The 11,960-nt window shown below is 38.9% G+C and overlaps 1 pseudogene; it reads left to right on the top strand.

Annotated features, from left to right (window-relative positions):
• Positions 1–4,253: 4,253 nt before the first annotated feature.
• LOC109439434 (galectin-related protein) lies at positions 4,254–11,277 on the top strand (annotated as a pseudogene).
• The last annotated feature ends 683 nt before the right edge of the window (positions 11,278–11,960 follow it).

Consider the following 11,960-nt stretch of genomic DNA (forward strand, 5'->3'; position numbering starts at 1 on the left):
TATCTTGTTATGTAAATATGTGCATAGTATAGTTTTGAATAAAAACATATTACTATCCTTTTATGGAAATATAAAGCATGTGAAAATTATAATCACTCACAATTGACTTCAGTTTGCATGGAGATGGGGAAGAATGAAGCCAAGGGCAGAGATGAGGCTCAAGGTTGCCAACTGAACAGACACGGATGAGTCAGGACGCTTCACCAGAGCATCCTAGAATCTGGCTTATTCTCCTTACCACATACTACGAACTGTGTAATTTATGCCTTTCCACATGAGACTCTGATATGTTCCATGAAGACACCTGCAGTCTCTCTGCGATGCTTTGTAACTTTTGGTGAGGGAGGACTCAACTCCCCCTGTCCCGTCTCATGACATTTTCAATTTGTTCCCACCACTCATGGTGCTCTGCTTGGTGTATTCATTTGCTGTGCATTTCTGTCTTCCCAGCTACAATGTGAGCTATTTGAGGGTACAGTCCTTCTCTGAATGGTTGCTATATTCACAGCCATTAGCAGTCTTGCATACATTTAAGTGGTCTATATATCCGTAATTACTCCTAAAATTTAGTGACTCCTATAGTTAATATTCTCCCATTTCAAACTTGTACATGAGGGCACAAAATATATAAATATTTGCTTTGATGTCCTCTATGACATCACATTGCACCAAATGGCTAATTTTGAAAACCTTCTGAGTCAGAACAACACTGGTCTGTGAAAAAGAAAGATAATGACGTCAATCAGAAAGGTGATGGTGCGAGCACGTGTTCCCTTCCAGCGTCAAGGATGCATTGTGCCTGCACTTTCAACACAGCCTGACCAACCACACTGACAGTGACGATCGCCCTGTCTGCCCATACCACTTCTTGAAGTGTCCAGAATGAGTCATTAAATGCAATAAGTAAAATTGGTTCATGACATTTGTGACCAGCTATGCCACCACGCTGGCATAACGATTTACCATATGATTATTTCTAGTCCAAACACTTGTGCAAGACAGTGATATTTTTTAAATTAAAGTTTTTTTTGGGGTAACAATTGTTAGTAAAGTTACATAAGTTTCAGGTGTACAATTCTGTAATACATCATCTATATATCACATTGTGTGCTCACCACCCAGAGTCAGTTCTCTTTCCATCACCATATATTTGACCCCGTTTACTCTCATCTACCACTCAGTGATGTTTGTTTTAAACAAGTGAGTGTATATTTTGTAGTTGGAGCAACAGAAAATTTGAAGTTTTCCCCAGGAGTTTCTATGATTATTTATGCCTAATTGCTGACCCGTTTAACTGTAATATTCCATTTTTAACTGAAAATAAGTCTTTAAGTGGGTACTTTGGCAGTACTCAGGCATGTCTCAAATAGTTACCTAGGTTTTTAGGTTTGAGAAGTAGGATTTTGTCCAGTTTTGGCTTTATTCAATTTAGTCAAAATTATTTGCTTCTGGACTGCTGGGTTGTGCTGCATTCATTTCCATTGCAGTCTTATTACAGTATAACATCCTAATTCCTCACATTCCCACCAAAATTTCTACTTTCCAACTCTGTTCATTTTCTCATCACCTAAATCTCTGTTCTTTAAACTTACAAGATAGCAAGCTTGTGAGAAATGAGTATGCACACAGTATCTGAATTACCTTAAATCAGTAACCTTTCTTATTCATTCTTCCCATCCCCATACACATTATCTATGAGAGGCAAGTGGCTTTCTTACCCTGAGAAGGGAGGTCAAAGCTGATGACAGCATATCACTTATAGGAATAATATATCTGGAGAGAGGAATATTAGTTAAAGGCAAAATTTGTCATGGACACCTTCACAAGAGATAAGACCACCGAAACTAAAGAGATAAAATGGAACCTCTGTGGTTTTCCCATTTTCTGTCTCCATATTGTTTTCTTTCCTTCCCTGAAGAGACAGGAGGTCCAGGTTGAAGGCACAAAACATCAAAAAGGAGACTGTGAGTTGTAAGTACTTAAAGATTGCCATGGATTTCATACTTCAATGCCACAAACAGTTTGGGGCACACAGAACCAGGGGATCAAAGACGGAAATGTTAAATAATCTCATAACCATCCTGAGAGTTCTCATGAAAGGATCTCCTTCTAAGAGTCCAGTTGGTAAAGAAAACTTTACACAAAATGTCTAAATGGCAAGCAAAGAATGTGCTAAAACTGAAGTGATTTGACTGACTGCTCCAGGCTTTTTTTTTTTTTTTTAACAACTTGAGAAAAACTGTTTTCTGAATGTTTTGTCACTTATGCAATTTTTTTGTTCCTCTAAAGAGCAAATTAATAATTGGGGGGAAATTGCCAAAGAAAGAAAAGAAATTTTTCATGTGGCCATTTAGTTTCTTACTTCAACAATAATCATGAACTATAATCCTTTTATTTTTCTCTTCCACAAAGTAACTTCTGGAAAAGCGTCATTCATTGACTAAACAACACCAAAGCAACTTCATGCAACAACACCAATGAAAATCATTCATTGACTAAACATCACCAATAAAAGGACTGGCCAAATTCTTAAGAAAATATAACAGGAAGTTTTTTGCTGAACCCATTAGCAGTGTAATTGATGTAAAAATCTAATTTATAATGATTGTTATCAAACCTTCTTGGAGAGATGGCCAGAAATCAAGTTGATGAAAAGTGCTTTATCCTAGATTGGAAGTCATGAATTCATAAAGAACAGGTCACTTTGGTTTGGAAAAATAAGGCCTTTCCTTTATTTTTTAAAAGGAATAATTCATTTGAAAAAATTGACAAATATGAAAAATACTTTATCACTTCAATACAAAACACAAAAGTGTGCCAGTCTGTTGGAAAGCTTTGATATGCTCAGTTTTATTTTCCCCTGGGAACATCAGACTTTGAGGTCTGAGATGAATACCTGAAATGGGAAAAGTAATAACTAGTGAAAGTTTATAAAAATATTACACCACATGTCATTCCACCAATCAAAGAACAAGTGTTACATTTTGGTGTACATGCTTATGAATGGATGGACGTTAGCTAGGTTATATTATTAATTATATTCATTCTTTCACTTCATCATATGTTATAACCAGTTTGCAATTCTGCAATCTTATTTTAATGATCTCATGGTAAATACTATAAGAGAAAGAACTGTAACTAGTTTCCTAGGTTGATTTCATATTTTGGTCATTATGTACAGCAGTGCAATGCATACCGTGTTTCCCCGAAAATAAGACTTAGACAACCATCTCTAATGCATATTTTGGAGCAAAAATTAATATAAGACCTGGAAATTAGAAGCTTGGGTGCAGTGGTCCCGTGACCTTTTGGCTTTCACATATACAGATTGACAATAATGAACTGTTACACAACAACTTTACAAAAAGCATCTATAACTTATTAGAGATTGCTTAAAATATAATGGGATCCATGCAATTCCAGTTAAAACCTGTATAAAATATTTTGCAAGTATAGAAAACCTTACCTTAAAAAAAACACTAGAATATTCAATACAACATTGATGTAGAAAATGTAAATAGAAAAAGAAAGTTGGAGAAATACATTGCCTGATTTTAAGACTTATTATAAAGTTACAGTAATCAAGCCAGTGAGGTATTGGTAGAGGGATAGAAAGTTAACTTGATGGATAGAATAGAAAACTTGGAAATAAATTCACAAAAAGATATTCAAGTGATTTTTCACAAAGGTACAAATTTCAACAAACAATTCTGGAACAATGGATATCTATAGACAAATGAATTAATCTTTACCTAAACCTCACATCTCATAAAAAATTAACTCAAAATAGATCATAGATCTAAATGCAAAGCATGAAAGTAAAACTGTTAAAAGAAACCATAGAAAAAAATCATTACCTTGGGTTAGGTGAAGACATCTTAGACATGACATTAAAACCACAATCCATAAAAAGAAAAAAATGATAAACTGACCTTAAATCACATTAAAAACTTTTTGCTTTGTGAAAGACTCTGTAAGAGGATGAAAAAAACAAGCACCAACTGAAAAGTATTTATAAATTGGTGTGATTTGACAAAGAAAACCCAAACAAAAAAACAAAAAACCCAGCTCTACATAGAATTTATAAACTCAAAAGAAAAAAGTAAAAGAAAATTAAGAAATGGACAAAAGGCTTCAATAGCTACTTCATCAGAGAAGATATAAAAACGGGCTGGGGTCCCCGCCTGCACACCTTGTCCTACCTCTCTAGCCACTGGGAGGCCAGCTGTGCGCTCTGCTGCACGGCCCCAGAAATGGCCAATTCAGTGACCAGCAGTGATGCCTAGTGAAACAAGATGATGGGCATGTGAACAACTCCTTGGGCTCTCCAGTTCAAGCCAATGTGTATTTCCTACAACTGATAGTTCCATTTTATGGGCACATTAAAAATGGCATGAGGCCAGGCAAGAAGGTGTTAGTGATGGGCATCGGTGACCTCAACCCTGAGAGCTTCTCCATCAGCTTGACCTGTGGTGACTCAGAAGCTTGTCTAGCTGATGTGGCAACCGAACTCAGAGCTGTGTTCTCAGAAATTCTTGTATATCTGGTGAAGGGAGTGAAGAACAGTTAGCAATCCCTTACTTTCCATTCAGCCCAGACCAGCCATTCAGGTTGGAAATTCTCTGTGAGCACACACATTTAAGAGTGTTTGTGGATGGTTATCAGTGTTTTGATTTTGCCACTGCATTCAAACATTATCTGCAATTGACATGGTAAAGATAAACAGGGACCTCCAGATCAGTAACTTAATTACTTTCTTAATTACTGTATGGCATAATATAAAACGTGCTAAATGTGTTCTTACATTGTCATGTCATTGCTGAAAATTATTTGCTCTATAGTAGAGAGATTTTCTACAAAAAGGAAGACATAAAATGGCAAAGAAATACATAAACTTATGCTCCATTTTAGCTACTGGGGAAGTGCATATTAAAACCACAATGATATACCACTGCACATGTATTAGAACAGCTAAAGTGGAAATACTGGCAGGACTGAATGCTCCTGCATGTGCAGAAAACTTGGAACTCTCCTATGTCACTGGTAGGATATAAATCGGCATGTCTACATAGTTTGGTAGGTTTTTAAAAACCTAACCCTGCACTTTCCATATGACTCAGCAATTTCAATCATGGCATTTGTCCCAGAGAAATTTAAAATTATGTGTGCACAAAAACCTGTACACCAATGATGAAAGTGGCTTTGTTTTTAACAGCTGAAAACTGGACACAACCAAATGACTCTCTGTGGGTGATGGGTGAACAAACTGTGGTATGTCCATGCTACAGAATATGGCTCAGGAATGAAATATTGATGAGTATAACAACTAATAACGTTGATGGACCTTAGACATTCTGCTGAGGCAATCTCATACAGTTACATACTGTAAGATTCCATTTATATATCATTCTCAAAATGACAACAGATATGGAAAACAAAGTAGTGTTTACCAGAAGTTAGGGATGGGAGGGTGTGACTGTACAGGGATCGTCTGAACAAGTTTCTTTGTGTTGACAGAATAGTTCTGCATCTTGATCACAGTGATGGTTACACGAATCTATACATGTGATAGAATGTCATAGAACTATCCAAAAAGACAACGAAAAGACATGCAAGCAAAAACCAGTGAAATCTGAGTAAGTTCTGGTTACTTAAGTCTAATTAATTATATTATGCCTATAATTAATTTCCTCATTTAGATCATAGAGTAAAGTTATGGCAGGTGTGGGAAGCTAGATGATGCATATATGGGATCTCTGCCATTTTTGCAACTTCTTGTAAGTCAATAATTATTCCAAACTAAAATTCATATATATATATATATATATATATATATATACACACACACACACATATATACATATATATACACATATATACATATATATATATACATATATACATATATATACATATATACATGTATATATATGGATTATACATATATATATATATAGTGCCAACTAATAAATGTAGAAAAATGATGGAATTAGCAAGTCACCATCTTAAGTCACCCAATAAGTATAATAGAATTTAAAAAAGGAAAATTTGTTCTCTAATATTTTTCTTGATATTGTGATACTTTTATACCTCAGATATGGTGAAAACATAAAAAAGAAAATAATAGAGTGATATGAAAATAAAATAATGATGTAGCAAAATTAAGTTAAAATATTTTAACTTAATTCAATGCATTCAATGCACAAACCATTTAAATTGACAAACAATAGAGAAGGAAAAAATCCAAAAAGTATGTGACGTGTGTGTGTGTGTGTGTGAGAGAGAGAGACAGAGAGAGAGAGAGAGAGAGAGGTGGAAAGTATGATAAATCCTTCTTAAGAACACTGAAACAAAGTAGAACTTCAAGTAAAAAAACTACAGATGTTATTGAAGTGCTTAAATATAAGAATACAGAGAAAGTGTACAATGTGATACAACTCTGATGGGTTAAATTAATTTTCAGGGGTTTGGGTTTGCTCCTTCAAACCCAAAACTTTCAGAAATGGGTCATCTGGCTCCAGTGAAGTCATAGGGAAAGGTGAAAGGGGCCAGAATCACTGAATCTAATATTCAGTCAACACATTCTGTATGGTGTGGAAAAATACAGACTCTGTGTCAGTTTGGAGATGAGGGAAGACTCAGAGAAATCACATCACATTTCCTAAGGCTACAATCCTCAAATCTGTAGGGTTGGACAGAATGCAGACCTCTTTGATCTAGTTGTGTGATCCTTCTATTCTGTGCAACATTTTTCAATAATTAAAATGAACCAAAAATATTGAAGAAAAAAGAAGAGTCACATATGTTTTAGCTTTCTTCATCCTAATGCTGAAATTAAAGCACTTTTATTGAGAGAACTTGAGCTCTGTTGGCGATTTCTGTCAAGCTGATTGGAAGAGGGATTCACAGAGGCTGTTTATGACCTCAGCATGATTTCATATTTCTTGGCTTCTATTTCCCTGCTCAGTGGTGATGGGCAGTTGATTTGATGGGAGGTGATGAGGAGGGAGGAGGAGGGGGCTCTGAAGGAGAAGGACAGGACGCAAACCAGCAGGTGTTGGTGGTCCCTATGTGAACCATAAAGCAAAATCCCACTGCCCACAGGCTGCTCTGATTCTGGGCCTTGCTGAGCACAGACTGGGCAGCCTGGGGCAAATAACTTCAACTTTCGGAACCTGAGTTTCATTATCTTTGAAGAGCGAGATGGAAGAGTAGTAGTAGTAGTAGTAGTAGTAGTAGTAGTAACAGTCTTGCTCCATCTCACCCAGGATATGAATCATCCCTTTGTTCAATGTCTTCATGTTGTATATGCTCCCCACTGATTAGTTACTCAGTAGTCATATTGGTTATCAGATCCACTGTTAAGGTATCACAGTGCTTGTGTTCAATAATTCTTATTTTACTTAAAAATGCTACATTCAAAAAAGTTTTACTATAGATAAATCAGGCTTATCTTGAAAAGAGGACCCAAGATGGCAGAGTAGATAATAGCTAAGATTGCCTCCTCTCGTGACCACATTAAAATTACAACTAAATTATAGAAAACTAAACCTGGAAAACTATCTGAAGTCTAGATGAACAGAAGTTTTATAACTAAGGGTATAAAGAAAAGCCACATTGAGACTGGTAGGAGGGGTGGAGTCATGAAAAGGGGGCCCAACACTTATGTGGGCTGATGAGAATCAGAAGGGATATCTCAGTCAATGAGGAGATATCCCTTGCACCCAGAGGAGCAAGGGACCTCAGTTCTACACAAGGCTCCCCAGCCCTGAGTTCCAGTGCCAGGAAGATGAGCACCCACAATATCTGGCTGTCCAGGTGGGACAGAGGCTGTGGGAAACCCAGATGCACTCTTAAAGGGCCTGCACACAGACTTGCTTGCAGGTACTTATCCTGGGCTCTGGTGAAGGAACAGTGACTCGGGAGGCATCAGAGACATACAGGGAGAAACTGAGTTGTGTGGCTTGAGGGCAAGGACTGGAGAGGCAGTAACAATTTTCTCTATATAAAACCCTCCTCCTTTGCCACATGGGGCACTACCAGCAGATGAGCCTTATGGGAGCCAGCAGGGGGCCAAAAGCCTGGTGATGTCCTGGGCTTTTGCAGAACTACCCCAGGCCCAATAAAGGTGGCAGCAGTAATCCTCAGTTCTCAGCGTAGCCCCTTCCACATGCCTCCAGGTCCAGCACAGGCAGTGACCAAATACAGATCACTTTGTGGCCCCTACCAGGTAACCCTGGCTGGTCACAGGCAGTGGCTGACCTGGGCCTGTACTGAAGTCCCAGGAGACCCCATAACCATCATACCTGAAGGTCAGCATCAAACCACAGCATAGCACCCCCCAATTAGCCCCACAAGCTGTGCACCCAAAGGGTGGTTTCAGCAGGCACCAGAACCTGCTGGGGTTAAATTTTGCTCCAAGGTATAAGCCCCCTGAACAGGAGCCTTAATGTGTGAATAAGGCTAAACCCTACAGCCAGTCAGCCTAAGTGTCAATCCAAACCACTGATGTGCCAACAGCAATCAAAACTCAACTATAAGAAGAGGGTACACACAGCTAACAAAATGGATACTTTTGGTTCACCTGAAACAGGTGACCAGGAAGCCAATGCCACTCAGTCTCACAGGGCACCTATTACATAAAGCCATCCAGCCAAAACTAGGAGATGTAGCAAATCAACCTAATACATAGAAACAAACAGAGAGAGGCAGCTAAAATGATGAAACAAAGAAATATATCCCAAATGAAACACTAGGAGAAAACTCCAGAATAATAACTAAACAAAATGGAGGTGAGCAACCTACCAGATATAGAGTTCAAAACAATGCTTATGAGGATGCTCAAGGAACTTAGTGGGAACTTCAACAAAGAGATATGACATAAAAAAATAGACATAGGAATCATAAAAAAGAATGAGTTAGAAGTGAAGAATACAATAACTGAAATGAAGACTGCACTAGAAGGAAACAACAGCAGATTAAATGAAGCAGAGGATTGAATCAGTGATTTAGAAGATAAGGTAGCAGAAAACACCCAATCAGAAAAGAAAAAAGAATCTTAAAAATTGAGGATAGTTTAGGAGACTTCTGGGGAACATCAAGCATCACAACATTCACATGATAGGGTTACCAGAAGGAGAAGAGAGAAAACAAGGAATTGAGAACCTATTTGAAGAAATAATGACTGAAAACTTTCCTAAACTGGCAAAGCAAATAGACATACAAATCCAAAAAGTGAACAGAGTCCCAAACAAGATGAACCAAAGGGGCCCACACCAAGACACATCATAATTAAAATGGCAAAGTTTAAAGACAAAGAGAGAATCCAAAAAGCAGCAAGAGAAAGACAACTATATAGTTACTACAAAGGAGCTCCCATAAGATTGTCAGCTGATTTTTCAACAGAAAATTTGCAGGCCAGAAGAGATTGGCACAAGATATTCAAAGTGATGAAAAGCAAGGGCCTACAACCAAGACTACTCAGCAAAGCTATCATTTAGAATCGAAAGACACATAGAGAGATTCCTGGTGATGTCAGTAGCATGGCAGAATAAGGGGTGCTCCTTGAAATCTCCCCTGAAAGTTGCAACAAACTGAACAGCTATAATTTAACAAAGGATTCCCTATGCAACACACAACCACATCTGAGAGATCCACGCATTGAAACATCTGAAGGTGGGTGAATTGGTGCAAACAGTGGAAAAGGGGAGGGCAAAGTACAGATAGGGGGGCCACAGGACATAGCCCAGAGCCCACTGCACTCCCGGAAGAGGGGAGGTTTGAGACTGCAGGTGCACTCCCTGTGGCCCACAGTCTTGCTGGAGGGATCAGCATATCATTAGGCTGAACCCAGTGAAGGGGCCAGAGGCCTTGGGGCAAAGACCAAGTACAGAAAGGTGACAACTGCCAGACAGAAAATAAACCATGGAGCCTGACTACCTCCCCTCACCCTTCCAGAGCTTGCCTCTCCCACACCCTCCCAGTGTTAGTAGCAGGCCTCAGACACAGTAGCCGTGTCGGATTAAAGAGCAGAATATCTACAGCCCTGAGAACTAGAGACAGTCCCTGAGTGGTGGACGCATGGTGTAGCTAATCCCAGTGACAGGGGAGGCATTATAAGGGTGAGACAGCTGTGGTCTGGCAGTCGCCATTGCTCACAGGAGAGCAGAGACACCAATTCTCCTACCATTTCTACCAGCCCACCCCACCTCCACCTTTTCCAGCTAATCACAATGGCAGCACCCAGGGCTGCTAAGGCACACAGCTCTGCATCTGTCTAAGGGGCATCACTGAAATTTCAAAGCTCAGAATCTCTCTGCCCACGTCCTCTCAACCTGACACAGGAGAAACTCACCTCCTCAGAAATCTCCCACCATGCGAAAAGCTGGAACAGCACAAGAGAGAAAATAAAACACTCCAGTGCCACCTACTGGAAAGCGGAAGAAAAACCTCTTCACATCAACCTGCTGCAGAATCCACTCTTGTAAAATACTCAGGAAGAAAAATAATCCATTAATTATCTTGAATAACCAAGGTAACAAGGAAGTTCAGAAAGAAAATGAAGACTCTCCAGAAAATGAACTTAAAGACATGGGAAAATGTGACTTAAATGACAGAGAATTCAAGATTTCAATTCTGAAAAAAATCAACGAGATGCAAGGAAACTCAGATAGGCAGTTTTATGAACTCAGAAATAAAATCAATGAACAAAACTAATATTATACCAAAGAGATTGAAAATTTGAAAAAGAACCAAATAGAAATTCTGGAGCTGAAGAACTCAATAAGAGATGAATAATGAAATAGCCAGCTTAGGAAATACAGCTGACCAGATGGAGGAAAGAATTAGTGCTATTGAAGACGGAAATTTAGAAATGACACAAATGGAAGAAGAGAGAGACTTGAGAGTTAAGAGAAGTGAAAGAACTCTAAAAGAGCTATCTGATTCCTCAGAAAGAGCAACATAAGAATACTGGATATACCAGAAAGAGAAGGGAACAGAGTCTTGTTAGGTCAGCTATGGGCATTGTCAAAGCGGCCAGGAGCCAAGTCAGACACCTCCTCACATGATGGAAACTGGGGCCCCTGGCGTTTCCCAGAAAAGGCAGCAGACCTTTGGTGTGATAAACAACTCCGGATGCAGCCGCTTGCGCCTGATCTGCGCTGGGGGGACCTGCCCAACTGCCACCTCACTCAGCCTACCCCCACCCCAGAAATTGCGTATATGCCTCCCTCGCTCTGCCCTGGGCACGACTTCACTAGCCCTGTCTGCGACTGATGAACCTCGCCCGGGGGCGCAGAATAAAGCACGTACCTTTCTCAACCCACCTGACTCTCTTAGGCTCATTATCTCGCCGCAAGCCTTGCAAGTTTATTCAAACAAATAGTTAATGAAAACTTCCCAAACTTATGAAAAGAATTGGATCCTCGAGTCCAAGAAGAAAACAGGACACCTAATTACCTCAAATCTAACAGGCCTTCTCCAAGGCACATTATATAGAAGCTGTCAAAATTAATGAAAAAGAAAAGTTCTCAAGGTAGCCAGGGAAAAGAAGATAGTATCCTATAAAGGAAAGCCCATCAGATTATAATCAGACTTTTCAGCAGAAACTCTACAAGCCAGGAGGGAGTAGAATCAAATATTCAAATTAATGGCAGAAAGATATTACCAGCCATGAATAATATATCCCACAAAATTAACCTTTAGATATGAAGGAGGAATAAAGACCTTTCCAGATATACAGCAACAGAGGGACTTTTACACCACAAGGCCTGTATTACAGGAAATACTGAAGGAGTTTATTTGACCTGAAACAAAAAGACAAAAGAATACCAAACCATGAACCAGATTACTACCAGACAGACAGAAGCAGAAAATGGCAACCCCTATACAGAATAGGGCACTGTACACTTAAATATTACACAGAGTAAATAAGATACAAACATAAAGATAGAAAAAGA

This window comes from Rhinolophus sinicus, linkage group LG10 (assembly GCF_036562045.2).
Source record: "Rhinolophus sinicus isolate RSC01 linkage group LG10, ASM3656204v1, whole genome shotgun sequence".
NCBI lineage: Eukaryota > Metazoa > Chordata > Mammalia > Chiroptera > Rhinolophidae > Rhinolophus > Rhinolophus sinicus.